Raw genomic sequence first — 17,161 nt, 5'->3', positions numbered from 1 at the left:
TTCAAAAAGGTATTTGTGAAAAAAAGAACCACCCCGTTAACCAGGCTGGCTACTGAACTGAATTATGTTGTTTATATGTACCTTGTGCCAGATAAAGCGTTGCCTATGTTGTGTGTGCGCGCCAGCTGGTGGCCAGTTTCTCAAATTACAGCTCCATCTCTTGCAGTTCAATCTCTGCAGTCTTGTATTTGTCCGCCAGGTGGCAGTAGGGCCCGTCAGTCATCATTACTGCCTTGAACCACAACAAATTGAAAATGAAATTACTGTCAATCTATTGAGAGAATGAAGTTATGTCATTTCATAGTCCTTAGAGGAAAAGAAGCAGACAGATGGGCTACCGGTGCAGATAGAGAGGTTTTAAAAGAAGAGTAGAAAAAAGAGATGACACTGTTATGTAGGCTAGCTGTTTCTTTGTGTTATTCTACTGAATGAAATCCTCCCATCTCCCTTTTCATGTTCCATATTTTCCTTTTCACATTATTCCATAAACAATGGATGCATCAGAGAGAGAAAACAACAAACTCTGCTGACTGCTGTTGTACACAAAAAGAGGAATGCATTGTTCATGAATGAAAAGAAACTATTGTACAAATATAATAGGCAAAAAGAGTAGACAATGGGCCCTGAATCGAATTATGGTGTTGGAAAACATGCAGAAGTGCAAATAAAGTAAGTTCATTACACAGCTGAAAAAATGAAGCAGGAAAGAATTGATCAATTATAATGTAATGTTCAGAACTCTCATTATTTCTGAAATCCTGCTTAGAGCTTGTTTACTAAGGTTTTAGTTTGTGTCTACCAGACCTTATCTTTACTTGATGTGCACAAACACACAAACACTGGTTCTTGACGCTGTGGAGAAGAACGGACGTTGAATGATGGAGCACATCAATCAAAACATCTCTGCTCTCATCACTTTTTTTATCCACCGCTGCCTCCTGCCGAAGACACACACACAATCTTAAAGAGATAGTTCACACAACAATTTATTCACCCTCAAGCCATTGACTATTCTTCAGCAGATAATAAAGAAGATTTTTAAATCAGAACAATGATCCTTGGTACTTTAAAGACAGTCAATGGCTACTGGTACTTTGACAGTCCAAAAACATGGTAAAACAACATTTTTACCTGAGGTTTCTAGTGATACTTTGAGGTCTTGTGAATCAAAACAACCAAATTGTAATATAAAAGAATATAATGTCACAATATGTGTAGTCCATTTGCTGAGGCTTTGAATTAATAATCTTTTAATTGATGTTCAGTTTATTGCACAGATTCATCATTTCACTTATTTTAATAGCCTATCATCAGGAGCCATAAGTATTATTTTTGTTTTACCTGTATGTTTTTTTTATTCAATCTCTTTTCCACAGTGGAATGAACCACTAACTTATCCAGCATATGTTTTAGGTTTTCCCATCACTGGGAAACACCCATACACTCTCACTCACACACGACGGATAATTTAGCTTACCCAACTCACCTATAGCACATGTCTTTAAACTTCAGAGGAACCCGGAGCACCCGGAGGAAACCCACACCAACATGGGGTGAACATGCAAACTCCACACAGAAATGCCAACTGACCCAGTTGGGGTTTAAACCAGTGAGCTTCTTGCTGTGAGGCAATAACACCCACTGTTCCACCACGCCACCCTTATTCATTTATCTATTTATTTTGACTTTTAGGGCCCCAAAAGCAGTTGATGTTGCATAATCACAGAAAATGTCTAAAAGAAATAACCTCTTGGTTGGTCTTCAGCAAACAAATTAACAACCATTTTTCACTATTGGGCGAAATATCTCGACCCTTGTTAAAAAAACAAGCTAAATTAGATTCATGATACACTAGCCTAGCATTTAAATTTCAGCTTTTAAGCTGTATTTCTCCAACACATTGGACAAACAAAATCACTTCAACACTGTTGTGTGCTGCAAAGTATACAGTCACACAAACCTGAGCCATTCCTTCACCAATCCCTCCTCATTTTGATAAGGTTACCCCATTAACACACGCATAAAAAGAGAAGTTTCACTCTAAACTGCTGATTCTGTGGGGAACCGTCGTGACTCAAACTTAGCGTGTTTATTTATATAAACAGACAGTTCATCTTCCACGCGCCTCCAGCCAAGCCGACGCATCCGCAATGAGCTGCTTTTTTGGCGGGCAAAAGGGTTAAAACCGATCGGCAGGCATCAGTTTAATCATAATCAAGCGAGCTAAAGAGGAGTAATGGAACCTGCGAGCCGGGCGCGCCTGTGTTCCGCCACAGATTAGCCGCTAATTTGCATAGCGCTTTCGTTCATCCACGGCGGCCCGACGACAGGCCGTCCTCCCCGGACACAGCCATGCGTAGCCTCCGGGGCCGCTTTGACAAATGGCTGGCCGCGCAGCGCTGTCTTTGCGCCCAAGACGGGGCAGCAAGAGCGACAGTGATTGATAGTCTGACGGGATAAATAGTGCAGAACTTCTTCTTCTTCGGCTTCTTTTTTTCTCTAATAGCAGTACAAGAGGTGTTTAAAAAGCTGCGTAATGGAGAAATATGAAGCCAAGCAGAGCAGGAGTTAGGGAAGGAGATGCTGCGTTTGGTGAGGTAAAGAGTTTGCAAAGAGACTAGAACCAAACATGAAGCACTTGGTTTTCTTATTGTTTGTCAGACCTATCTAACATGTTTCCAAATGTATGTTTGTTTATTACTGCAGAAGTATGCATAAACAGTGTTAAATTAACTGGAAATACTATTGGCAATGATTTTCAAGTAGTTCACTCAGAAATTAAAATTCGGATGTATTTACTTACCTTTGTGTTTTTGCAAACCTCTAAGAATGTGTATATCTTTGTAAAATTATGATTTTATTTTAAATATCATCTGCAAAGTCATTTAAAACTCACTTACAATAATCAATAAAGAGGTAAACATATGTGTGCACATGCTTTGAACAGGTTAATCCAAGTCTTCTGATGAGGCATGCTTTTTTAGACAAACACATTTAATTTGTTCATGTTTACACAAAAACATTTATTGCTTAAAACTAAGCCTTTTTTTAGACATTTGATTTAGAATCTTCGACAGGCCAATTATTTCTCTTCTATATACCCCAGTTTATCATCAGGAGTCACAGGTTTAATTTTGTTTTGCCTATACATGTAGTTGTTGTTTGTTTGTTTTTTACTCCCCAAGACCAAAAGCTGTTGACTTTCATTTTATGATTCAAAAATTTGTCCTTAATGTTTTATTCCTCTGCAAATTATTTAAAAATCTACATTTTTGTAGATCATAATCAAATGACACTCATTCACTGAGGTCACGTTACAACGCTTTATTCTGGAATAAAAATCTTTGCATCCAAAAAGGGAAGTTGTTTGATGATAAATGTTTCTTGCTGATTATTGTAGCGTACTTCTGGTCAAAATTGTTACTATTTAATCATTTAAGTAAAGCTCTGCAGAAACCACATAGTCAAGTCAGAGGTAGTTCAAACAATTACAAAAGAAATATCATCCAGATTGGCCACTGCTGTGTATATTTAGTGGGGGTTGTTTCTGTCAATGATGCCTTACAGTATACAGTATACTGTGCACCTACATCTCCATCAACCTTCATCTCTGCTTGGCAAATTATTTTTCCACCATTGTCCTCACCATCATCATTAACAGTAATGAATAGCTGTATATAGTACTGTAATAATTAGCAATACGCATTGCAGTGCAGGACGTTAATCGGTACAGAAATAAATGAAAAAATCTTAAAGCCTAAACCTCTCAGTTTCCATAGCAGAAATTAAAATCAAATGTTTATTTAAACATCTTTATTGCTGCACAGCTGTTCTCATGTTTCAACCAATACTTCATAACTAAAGTAACAAGGGCAAGCCGAGCAGATCAGCCATAATTTCAATCCTACAAGGTTCTGCAAAGACATTCGGTTTGATCACCATTTAAAAGGCCAGAGAAGCTGACTGAATACATTTGAGCATTGAAACGGTTTGTCGTTAAATAAAATGAAATGTTCCCATAGTTAAACCTACATAAACAAAAGCAAGATAATTATTATCTTATTAGTAACGTTAATGCCGTGTAATAATTTTCAACTAACCTTGCACACGGACATCACTGACACACACACGCGGTACAGTATGTCCCTAGGTGGCTCTCTGTTTGCAGATGAGGGTGCAATAAGGCAGTATAATGAATTCATTACATGGTATCTGACACCATTACCATAAGAATGCCAAACACATACATCAGCACAGCCCAATTTATACACCTCACCTCGCTCAGCTGCTAACACACACACATACACACACACACAGCAGATCTGCACAGCTGGGCATACACGTGAAGTGTATCAAGTGTATCAGACGTGTATCAATCAGAATTTGCATAGACAAAGAACTGCCAAGATGTCACCTTCGCACAGTGATGTTTGTTACATATTACATATATTACATATAATAGTGAAAATGAAAGACTTAATCTTATGTACATTAAGCTGGTCAAATCACTGTAGTTTTAATGTATTTAAGAAAAGAATATTATTATCATTATTATGATTAAATATTACATTATAAATATAAAAAATATAATTTTTATTTAAATAGTCTATAGTAATATGTTATTTAATATTATAACATTTAAAAAACATTACAATAGACTATTTTTATTTTGTTTTATTCATTCATACATTTTCTTTTCGGCTTAGTCCCTTTATTAATCTAGGGTCACCACAGGCAACTTATCCAGCATATATTTTACGCAATGGATGCCCTTCCAGCTGCAACACATCATTGGGAAACATCCATACACTCTCATTCACACACATGCACTACAGAAAAATTTAGCGTAACTAAATCACCCATGTCTTTGGACCCACAGTGTCTGCCTTTTATACTTTGATGTTTTATTTTATTTAAAAATATTTAAACTTTATATTTTTGTATATTTAATAACAAAAAATCATTAATATTTTTAATAAAATGCAGTAAAATACTATTTTAAATATATATTTAAATATTACAATTTAAATATAATTGTTTAACTTTTTTAATGTAGATAAAAATGTGGATTTTTCTTATTTTTAATCAATAAAGAGTTGATTAACTGAGTGTGTATGGAGTAAGTTTAACTGTAAGGTCGAGCTTTATAAATAAAAAATAAAAGCTATATTTTTATGATGTATTATTGCACAGTGCAGTCATTTAAATATATTATTCTTATATAATATCCATTGCTTTAAATACTTTATATCAGATGTGTGTTGTTTTTTAATAAAGTATTTAATTAGATTTTCATGTATCATTATATGCATATAAATATATAAAGCTCAGCATTACACAATTACTGTACGCACACTCAGCTGAATCCTCTGCGGAAGCATTACAACACAGAGATAGATCGCAGACATTAGGAAAAATAATGGTGTGGATTTTGCAGCCTCTCATCTCTGGTCAGAGTGCTTTAATAAAGTGTGTAATAAAGTGACGGGGTGAACGTGCGCTCTGAATTATCTACGGTAAGTGCAGAAGATCTGTCTCACGTGTGAAAACACAGCATCACTCATTCACATAAAAAAAAAAAACATTCACTAAAGCAACAGTGCTTTACCGGCAGAAGTGCAGACGTTTACAGCTGTCAGTATCTAGATGGTTGACACTATTACGCAGGTGCTGCATTAAAACATTACAACATTATACTCTGTTCATTTGTGTTGGAGGTTATTAGGTAATTAGTCCATAATTCAGGGCAGATGGTAGTTAAAGATGCTTTATTGCATTAGAGCTCTTGGGACCAAAACTCCAGAGAGATGCTTAGATATTAATGAAACTCATCTGGCTACAAACAATAATAAGATTTAAGGAAACTCTCATGTGAGTTTGGAACTAATTTGAGCCAATTACACCTGGAAAGCGAGATAAAAACACCACACACACACACACACACACACAAAAAGTACAACTCAACGTTGCATGAACTCTAGTTTGAGCATGTGAAATGATTTGATGGTAATGGGAACTGGACCGAGACTCTAACAGCTGTATTAATTAATATGTCTAATTAAAATGCGGCTTCCCTTATGGCTGTCCAATGAGATGTGATTGAAGATGGCAGTGATCAAGATGTGGAAAACTTCATTTTTCTCCCTCTTACACCAGTTGACAGAGCTCAATTCAGCACGCTTGAAAGAGAAATGGCCACTAACTATGTTATATAGAAATTCCAGGCCTGCGTAACGTCACGGTGTTTGGCCGCTGCCAGAGCTGTATGTTCACACACTCTTCATAAAGCTCAATTTAACTTCTTGTGTGTAATAAATAGAGTTGCCAGATCGTTTGAGCCATATGCGCTGTATCAGCCTCAAACACACACAGACGGGGTCTTTCGCTTATGGACTGGCAGCGTTTTGGGGACTGAACGAGGAAATGTGATACGCTGCAGCACCTGGGACTCCTGCAGCAGACAGGATGTGTGTTTGGGCTGTGCTTGACTCCCGCGTGTTTCTGCTCTGTATATTATCATGCACTATTGCCCTGTGGCCTGTAAAGCCCCGGGCTCCTTCTGAGCCTGCCAGTCAATCAAGACCAAAGCTTAACACTAAATTTCACTGCAATTTGGAGCAGCTTTTATTATAAGCAAATAATACAATTACCTTTGAAAAGTCGTATAAACAAATAGTTGTATAGACATATCCAGACATAAAGACTTATCCATATCACATTCCTGAGAGCAATCATCAAATGAAGTGGTCCAAATCTATTTATGTGCATTTTAATATTGTGTGGAACATGTGGGACCAAGAAAAGTTTGTCCTAACAAATGTTACGATCTTATCTGCCTGTCAAAATATGTAATTGCTTATCTCTGCACAGCCTGTTTAAGCAGAAAGGATTTTGTTATTGGCACATTCGTGGATGGCAGGCAAGCATTAACAACCTGCCTTCTGTTTTCAGTTTGGTATTGTAATTATTAACTACTATAAGGCGATGCGGTGGCGCAGTAGGTAGTGCTGTCGCCTCACAGCAAAAAGGTTGCTGGTTCGAGCCTCTGCTGGGTCAGTTGAAATTTCTGTGTGGAGTTTGCATGTTCTCCCCGTGTTCGTGTGGGTTTCCTCCAAGTGCTCCGGTTTCCCCCACAAGTCTAAAGACATGGTGAATTGGGTAAGCTAAATTGTCCGTAGTGAACAAGTGTATGGATGTTTCTCAGAGATGGGTTGCAGCTGTAGGGACATCAACTGCATAAAACATATGCTGGAGCTATGTTATGTTATGTTATGCTATCCAGTTGGCAGTTCATATTACTGTGACGACCCCAGATTAATAAAGGGACTAAGCCGAAAAGAAAATGAATGAATGAATGTTAAGTGATGTTATACACTGTGCATTTAGGAGGCATGTTGATTTGCAGGATGGGTTGCTATCAGACTAACGTTAGCATTTTCCAAAATCTCCTATTGCACCTTTAGCAATAAAGGCTACATTGTGATTTGTATACTTACAAGCAATGGTTCTATGACGACACGGTGGCACAGTGGGTAGCACGATCACCTCACAGCAAGAAAGGTCGCTGGTTCGAGCCTTGTGTGGAGTGTGCATGTTCTCCCTGCAAAAAAATTTAAAGTCATTCCAGTCTACATGTCTAACAGCAGATTTTATTGTAATCCAGTACATTAGTTTATTCATTCATTTATTTATATTCTTTTCGGCTTAGTCCCTTTATTAATCAAGGGTTGCCACAGCAGAATGAACCGCCAACTTATCCAACATGTTTTACGCAGCGGATGCCCTTCCAGCTGCAACCCATCTCTGGGAAACACCCATACACTCTCAGTCACACACATACACTACGGACAATTTAGCCTACCCATTCACCTATAGCGCATATCTTTGGACTCGTGGGGGAAACCAGAGCCCCTGGAGGAAACCCGTACGAACACGGGGAGAACATGCAAACTCCACACAGAAATGCCAACTGACCCAGTCGAGGCTTGAACAAGCGACCTTCTTGCTGCAGCGACCAATCGTGCTACCCACTGCACCACTGTGCAGTCCAGTTTGCAGACTTATTTACAGAATGCAGATGCATTTTGATTTATTCGGACGCTCCTGTCTGAATTTTGTTCATGATACCATTTCCTCCCTGCTAGCCTGTTTCTATGGATTCTAACTGGTTAATCATGTTCATTCAGTTAAAACAACATTTAGGGTCTCTCAGTTAACCACCTATTTAGGCCTTCATTTGGTTTCTTCCTTAGTTGTCGTATACTATACTAATATAGAGTAGTTCTGTAATGACTATATTGTTCATCTGCTGCAGCAAAGATCCTCTACTCCTCTTCACTAGTTGAAAACATGACAGATTACAAGATATGAACCTAGAGTAAAGCTGCTTTTACTGCTCAAGCTAATATTTTAATTTATCTACCACGAAAAATATTTAAACTTGGGTGTCAGCATGCATGTAAAGTGATTTAATAATAGATAAACAGTAACTAATTGAATTAGAAGTTATTTATGTAGCTATGGTGATGACAAACAGCAGCATTTAAATACTGAGATTTAAAAAACACAAAGTTGACAAAAGCTAAATATCAATCAGTGAATCATATGAAAACATTATTTCTTTGACACAAAAAAAAACTTCTAGTGATTATCATTAATTACTCTTCCTTTGTTTAAGGCATTCTGGCCAATATTAGTCTGTAATACAAGCATATCATATTTTCAACATTCAATACAGTTTGAAAGAATGTTAACAAGACCAAGATGTACTAAATACTGAAACATTGCTTTGTGTTATTTAGAGATCACAGCTTTGTCAGAGTTCTGCATTCTGTCCCACTAGTCAATGCAATGCATGTAAACACTTGGTCCTGTAGTCCACCAGAATTGTTCAGATTGCAAAGTAACCAAAAATGTGTTTTAAAACGCTTGATTTTTAAAGCCAACTTTCAAAAGTTTTCAGAGCTTTTAGGCCCCTAAAATAAATTTGTTACCTAAATTAATGGTCAACACATAAAAAAAAATCATTTGGAATAAATGCCCCATTTAACCCACACATACTTCCATATGTTGGTAAGAAATTTAGCAAAACTGAATTAGCAGAACTTGAATTTCACCATTCCTTATTAAAGCTTTAGGGTCACATGGTCCTTCTTAAATCATTTAATATTTGATCATGAAACAGAAAGAGAGAGTGTTGCGTGAAAGAGAGGATTGGGTGTGGCTACAAATGTCCAATAGTATGAAAGAATAATAGAGGTGGAGATACATACATCAAGAATGTAGGCATCATAGAGAAAGAGAGAGAGAGAGAGAGAGAGAGAGAGAGAGATAGACAAAGAGAGCACAAAAAAGTGCATGTCATGTTAAATGAATATGGAAAAGGGAAAAGTGAGCGAGTATAAAAGAAATAGCGCTTTGATAGACTTTTTCACCCCACATAATCTGGGGTGTCAGATCGGAGAAATGGAGACAAGTGACGTTTTAATATTACTTATTTTTGACACTCGCACAGCATTAAAATTCAAACACCCCCACTCTATCATTGTAAATGTCCAAAACTCTTATTGAGAGTTAAGACTTGCCCATTATTCCCAGTAATTTGCAAGACACACACACACACACACACACACACACGCATTGCCAGATGTCTTTCCCTCCGCTCGTCACTGAGGAGTTTCTCTGTACAAACAGCAGGGGTCACTTAGTGACCCTTTGAGAGGTCAAAGGTTGGGTTCCCAGCCTGATGTAGCCATGGTGATGGCATCTGGAGATTTGCAACAAAGTGGGAATCTCCTCTGCTTGTCAAACTCTCGCTCCACACACACACACACACACACACATGCTTCTGCTTGGGCTCAGTTAGTTTATGATCACTGTAATCCAAAAAACGTGGATGCAATCATGAAATCCTTCATTCATTCATTTTCTTTTCGGCTTAGTCCCTTTATTAATCTGATGTTGCCACAGCGGAATGAACTGCCAACTTATCCAGCAAATGATTTACGCAGCAGATGCCCTTCCAGCTGCAACGCATCTTTGGGAAACATCTATACACACTCATTCAGACTCATACACTAAAGACAATTTACCAACCCAATTCACCTGTACCGCATGTCTTTGAACTGTGGGGGAAACCGGAGTACCTGGATGAAACCCACGCGAACACAGGGAGAACATGCAAACTCCACACAGAAACAGCAAAAGACAAAGCCGAGGCTCAAACCAGCGACCTTCTTGCAGTGAGGCGACACCACTGCAATCATGAAATCCAGTCTTAAAATGGAATTAGATAAAGACAGAATAAAAATGAATCTGACAAATTTTAGAAGAATAAAGGAGACTGTTTTAGTCCCGTGAATATCAAACCGAAAGAGAAATATGAAGTCTGCTGTATGGGATATATGGATGAAAGAAATATAGAGGTTCAGCATGTTTGTGTCAATAAATGACACAGTTTGGTTTACTATATAAAATCTGTTTTGTACATGTTCCTCTTACTATTTGAGGACAAATCCACTTGTAGGTTATTTCCAGGCTTGATCTGAGGGTCACTTTACCAGAATTTGTCTATTTTATGTGAGAAAAGCTATCTTTACAGCATATCATGTACAAAACAACAAAACAAAAACATTTTAAAGGGTTTCATACAATATTTTGGTAAATTGATTAAGAAATTGTTAAATCTTCATGGTTGATGTTGTTTCATGACTTTAGTTACACTCTTTTTGAGTCCTAAAACATTTTATCTATAAAGTCCAGAAAAAAGAATGAAATGGAATTTTTTTTAATGATAAATAAATTAAAATAAGATAAACAAATGTTTAAAAACATTTTAGAGGGTTAAAAAAAAAAAATATATATATATATATATATATTTTTTTTTTTTTTTTTAATGTAAAATTTAGAATAAATTGTTGCTAAATATATTTCATGTTTTTAGTTTTAGTTCATGCTATGGACCCTTTTCACAAGCCTGTTATGACGCGTTTAACAGTCATCAATATCTTAAATCCTTAAAATTTTTTAATATTTAGATTTTTTTAAATGCAAGAACATTTAAATGTATTAATAAATGTATTATATCATCTTTGTTTTAATTTACAAAAAAAAATAAATGGGGGGGGGGGGGGGGGTTAATTAACTTAATGAAAAAATAAAACAGATTTCATAGGGCACTAACACTTTTAAATTATAGTGGACACCAAGGCTGTTATGAATATATTTGTATAATCTTGTTGGTCTTGTACTTAATTGCATACAGCAGAGGGTTTGTTGTGCATGTATAATCAGAAACCAGGACACCAGCCGCCTACATTATCCTATAAAGCACTTGTCCTGATATACCTGGGCAGCAGCTGTCCATCATGGCTGACAGTGGAGTCCAGAACAGGCCCGCAGGGCTGCAGCGGCGGCTCTGCTGTCCCCGTCCTTGAGCTCTTCTCTCTCCATGGCTCCAGATCCTGGACAGCTGAAGAGCAGGACAGAAAGAGCTGTGTGCATCTGCTGGTGTGAAGTCAGCTCGCCTGGAGGCTGGCATTACCACAGGGGTCAGCGGGTCATCGCTTTCTGGGTGGCTTCTCTCGTTTCATTCTGCTGAAAGTCACGATGCAAAAACAGTTTGAGAGCCGTTTCTCATGAGCTTGGCTTGAGAGTTATGATAAATGGCTTCCTAAATTACTGGAGAGCTGAAGACTCTTTATTTAATTGTACTTTGGTGGTATCTAAAGGATTTTGTGGAATATATTTCATTGAAGTGAGATGTTCAAACACAAACTTCATTAAAACAATTATTTGCATGAAAATCTCAAACAAGCCCTTAGGAAACCAAATATTGAATTGTTGCATTTTTTTTTTTAAATTTTGAATGCAATTGTTTTCGCTTTAGAATCTCAAACTGTGCTAAGATTGGTCAAGATGAGTATGAACATGATGTGATTGTATCACATCAACAATGTTCTCATTTATATATCTACCAACATCTCTTTTTAACAAAAACATTCATTCATTCATTTTCCTTCAGCTTAGTCCATTTATTCATCAGGGGTCACCACAGCGGAACGAACCGCCAACTTATCCAGAACATGTTTTAAACTTTAAATTATTGTTCAATAATTTAATTTGGAAAATAAATTTTATTTTATTTTAAAAAAATTACTTCTTCACGGAAACGTGAATTGATCAGAAGTTACAGTAAAGACATTTATAATGTTAAGAAAGATTTCTTTTTCAAACAAATGCTGTCCTTTGAACCTTTCAATCCATCATAAAGAGTATCAGAGTTTCCTTAAAAATAGTTAAGCATCACAACCTTTTTCAATACTTATAATAATAATAATGTCTCTTGAGCACCAAATCAGAATATCAGAATGCTAAAAATGCAGTTTAAAAAAAATAAAAGTAAATTTCAAAACATCTCAAATTGTAAAAATGCAATATAAAATTATAATAATATTTACAAATTTCCCTCTATTCTCGATCAAATAAATGCTACACATACTAAAACTGCACCTATATACAGTTGAAGTCAAAACTATTCTTTCATTCATTTTCCCTCGGTTCCTTTATTCATCAGGGGTCGCCACAGCGGAATGAACCGCCAACTCTTCCCAGTATTGGGAAATAGCTGAGTAGTTATCTAAGCTAAAGTTGATACCAAATGACTTATATTTGAGATATTATAATGATAGTGGTAATAATATATTAGGGTCAAAGCCAAAAACTTTTTTTCCCAAGCATTTTAAAACAAAGTTAAATAGGTTATTTTAAAAAGTAAAATAAGTTATGCACAATCACTTTCTATTTTGTAGGTTTTTTTTTTATTTCTAGACTAAGTTTGATGCAGAACATCTCATGGATGAGAAGGATGAGAACATCTCATCCTTCACATATCTGTAGTCTTTTTTCAGGATTCTAATGTAGTACTGCATTAATTTGCTAATTATTATTCACGAACCATACGAAATATTGTTAACAGTATGACATTTTCTACTGATATATTTATTCTATGATATACTCTAATATATTAGTTTTTTTCCCAAGCATTAAAACATGACAAAATTAAAGAAGCTATTTTAAAAAAGTAAAATAAATTATGTAAAATCACTTTTCATTTTGTAGTTTAGTTTCTAGATTAGTTTGATGCAGAACATCTGCCATTCTTCACTCATATGTAGTTTTCTTTCCAAGATTCTAATGTATTACTGCATGAATTATTTTGCTAATTATTATTTACAAACCATACAAAATATTGTTAACAGTATGACATTTTCTTTTGATATAGCCATTCTATTATATAGTATTAAAATAAATACAATTAACAGAATAAAATATATTGTTCAAGGTTTAGTGTCAAGCATTTTTTTTGAGAAAAAAATAGAAAAATAAGCTTCTTCACGGAATTGTGAATTAACAGTAAATGTGAAAAGTGTAAAAAAGTTACAGTAAAGTCAATTATTATGTTATGAAATATTTCTTTTTCCAAACAAATGCTGTCTTTTGAACCTTTCAATCCATCAAAAAGAGTATTAGTGTTTCCTCAAAAATAAGTAAGCATCACAATCTTTTTCAACACTCCTACTAATAAGTAATGTTTTTTGAGCACTAAATCAGCATTTTAGAATGGTTTCTGAAGGACCATGCGACACAAAAACTGGTCTGACAATGCTAAAAATGCAGCTTTTCCATCGCAAAAATAAATTCAATATCAAAACATAGCAAAACCTAAAAATGCAATATTAAGTTATGATAAAGTTTCCAAACTTCCTTCTATACTTGACCAAATTAATGCAACTCTTACTAAAATTGGGCCTGTACACAGTTTTAATCAAAATTATTAGCGATCTGGTGTAGCAAAAATTCTTTTTTAAATGTTTCCAAGTGCTGTTTAACGTTGAGAATTAACTTGTCAACACATTTTGAAACATTTGAAAATTTTTTTGTTTTTGCCATGTTGACAGTACATAATATTTTGCTAATTATTTTGCAAGATACTAAACTGTAAAAAAAAAAAAAAACATTCTTGCTGCCTTCATTTTTTATTGAATCAAATTTAAAAAAAATTTCATCTGAACTTACATAAATGAAACTGACTAATTATGTTAAAATAAACTTTGTATACCTTTAAACCTGATCAACTTATTAATAAGTTAAAGCAACATAAAAATATTTGTTGTCATTAAGATTTTTCAGATAATTTTTTTACCGCGCAGCATTCTAGGCATATTATAGGCAAGTTTTTGGAGAGCAATAGTTTGTTCAATCGAAAAAAATAATCTTAAAAGGAGCTAATAATGTTGACCTGGAAATTCAAAACTGCATCTATTCCATTACGAATATTAGAAATAGTACTATCATATTAGTTGTAGATACTGTGTAAATGTCCTTGCTCTGTTTGCCGTTACTTGGGAAATATCTGAAAAACTATTCAAATTTCACAGAAGGGCTAATAATTTAGCCTTCAACTGTATGTGTGTTTCATCCAGTGACAGGTACAGGGTGAGCATGCCAGACAGCTGTCTTTGGGGGCGTTTGATGTCCACGTTGTAAATTCGTTGAGGGTCTTTTCAGCGATATCTATCTGACAGGCCCGTGTGGGTGTGAAGTGTGCATGTGTGTGACTCAGCGACCTGTAACTGCTGTAACATTAGACATTAGACAAACAGTGCGGTGATCAGATAACGGTCACACCGGCCTTCTTTGATCTTTCTTTCAATGTCTCGCTAATGTCTGCATGACAATAACAGTCAGGCGCTCTGGTTTTCCAGCATGCTGGATGATCTGACGCGTCCGGCTTGCTTTTTCAGCTCTCCATCTTTGCCGTCAATCACACGGCTGAGTTACAGAGACGCCGTAGGCCTGGCAGACGAGGAGGAGAGTGAAATATCTCTTTGTGAATGATCCGTCTTTGTGAATTATGTGTGAGAGAGAGTGTGCGTGTGTGTGTGTGTGAGGGGTTCCCTTTCTGTTCGCTGTTCACAGAGATTGACCCTGTGGCTGTAAACTACTCTCTCTTGACACACACACAGAGGGAGAGAGAATGAGGGAGGGAGAGAGAGACGCTACATCGTGGATGATTTTATGCCAACTTTTTCCTGTTTTGAGCATTGACCAAAGACGAAAACCATGTATTTTTAAATGGAGCCATGGGGAAGTTGCTGTTGAATTGTGGAGCACTGGTGGTCATTTTGGAAAGACAAAGAATGGCATCAAAAGGGGCATTCAAAACTATTTTAGCTTGCTTTCGTGGGACTATTTCTCATTTTCATGAAGTAAAAATGTAAACTGAAGACAAAATAATGAACAAATAAAAAATATTTAAAAAACTATGACTAATTAACAACATTAAAGCAATTAAAATATTTAAGAAATGAAGATAAATATCTGTAATTTCTATAATCATAGAATAAATATTAAAAATGTACATTTAATTTCAATGAACAGCTGCATATGCAACATGCATATATTATTATATATGGCACAGTGGGTAGCACAATCGCCTCACAGCAAGAAGGTTGCCGGTTCGAGCCCCGGCTGGGTCAGTTGGCGTTTCTGTGTGGAGTTTGCATGGTCTCCCCATGTTCGCGTGGGTTTCCTCCAGGTGCTCCGGTTTCCCCCACAGTCCAAAGACATGCGCTGGGTAAGCTTAATTGTCTGTAGTGTATGTGTGTGATTTAGTGTTTATGGATGTTTCCCAGAGATGGGTTGCAGCTGGAAGAGCATGCGCTGCATAAAACATATGCTGGATAAGTTGGTGGTTCATTCTGCTGTGGCGACCCCAGATTAATAAAGGGACTAAGCCGAAAGGAAAATGAATGAAGGAATATTGCAAATCTCCCATTCCACCATATCCCAAAGGTGCTCACATTATCCTGCTGGAAGTGGCAATCAGAAGATGGGTATACTGTGGTCATAAAGGGTTGGACATGGTCAGTAACAATACTAAGGTAGGCTGTGGCATAGACATAATGCTCAAATGGTACTAATGGGGCCAAAGTATGCCAAGAAAATATCCCCCACACCATTACACCATCATCACCAGCCTGAACCATTGACACAGGGCAGGATAGATCCATGCTTTCATGTTGTTAATGCCAAATTCTGACCCTATCATCTGAATGTCACAGCAGAAATCGAGACTCATCAGACCAGGCAACATTTTTCCAATCTTCTATTGTCCCATTTTGGTGAGCCTGTGTGAATTGTAGCCTCAGTTTCCTGCTCTTGGCTGACAGGAGTGGCACCCGGTAAGGTCTTCTGCTGCTGTAGCCCATCCACCTCAAGGTCAGACATGTGGTGTGTTCAGAGATGCTCTTCTGCAGACTTCGATTATAACAAGTGGTTATTTGAGTTACTGTTGCCTTTCTATCAGCTCAAACCAGTCTGGCCATTCTCCTCTGACCTGTGGCATCTACAAGGCATTTGTGCCCACTGAACTGCCACTCACTGGATATTCTCACTTTTTTGGACCATTCTCTGTAAACCCTAGAGATGGTTGTTCCCAGTAGATCAGCAGTTTCTGAAATACTCAGACCAGCCCGTCTGGCATCAACAACCATGCCACATTCAAAGTCACTTAAATCATCTTTCTTCCTCATTCTCATACTCGGTTTGAACTGCAGCAGATCATACTGACCATGTCTACATGCCTAAACGCATTAATTTGCTGCCATGTGATTGACTGATTAGAAATGTGCGTTAATGGGCAGTTGGACTGGAGTACCTAATAACGTGAGCGTATATTAATAATAGTATGTTAAATAATAATTATATGAATTAATGTAATACACTAATAATAAAGTTGTTTTACATTCTAATCTGTTGGAGGAGGGGGGGAAATACAGCCCACAAAAAAAAACTGGGAAAGTATCATGTGGGAGATGCAGGTTCACGACTTGCAACACATTCTAAACAAATCCTTTTCTCCCTCCCCAAAATCCTCCCCTCTACATACAAAAAAAAACTTACCACCCACATTTATAAAGCTGTCCCGATTCAACCGCTACTCACTCCTGTCACATGAAAACCATCAGCGGCTCCACTAACCCTTTAACACTGCTCATGTCCTCAAGTGTGGCGCTGGTGGTGATTATAACCAACCATGGCGCCGCTGGTCAGTGCACCAGTTACCATGGTTACCATCACCATGCCACTCCGACTGGTG

The 17,161-nt window shown here is 36.8% G+C and overlaps 1 protein-coding gene across 9 annotated transcripts in view; it reads right to left on the bottom strand.

The window, feature by feature from the left end:
- Positions 1–17,161, bottom strand: part of prr15la (proline rich 15 like a) — a 62,943-nt gene that overhangs the window by 14,824 nt on the left and 30,958 nt on the right. For 2 of the 9 annotated variants that reach the window (XR_012398606.1, XR_012398641.1), the window contains 4 exons: positions 11,347–11,595; positions 7,497–7,600; positions 805–938; positions 82–232 (listed from right to left, as the gene is read on the bottom strand). The gene's annotated coding sequence lies outside the window, so the exon portion shown is untranslated. Of the gene's footprint in view, positions 1–81; positions 233–804; positions 939–7,496; positions 7,601–10,095; positions 10,276–10,892; positions 11,596–17,161 lie in introns of those variants that run through there. The other 7 variants (XR_012398648.1, XR_012398609.1, XR_012398642.1 and 4 more) reach the window with 7 other exon arrangements.

This window comes from Danio rerio, chromosome 3 (assembly GCF_049306965.1).
Source record: "Danio rerio strain Tuebingen ecotype United States chromosome 3, GRCz12tu, whole genome shotgun sequence".
Taxonomy (NCBI): domain Eukaryota; kingdom Metazoa; phylum Chordata; class Actinopteri; order Cypriniformes; family Danionidae; genus Danio; species Danio rerio.
The sequence above is the reverse complement of the archived record's forward strand: the minus strand, read 5'-3'. Positions and strand labels throughout refer to the sequence as shown.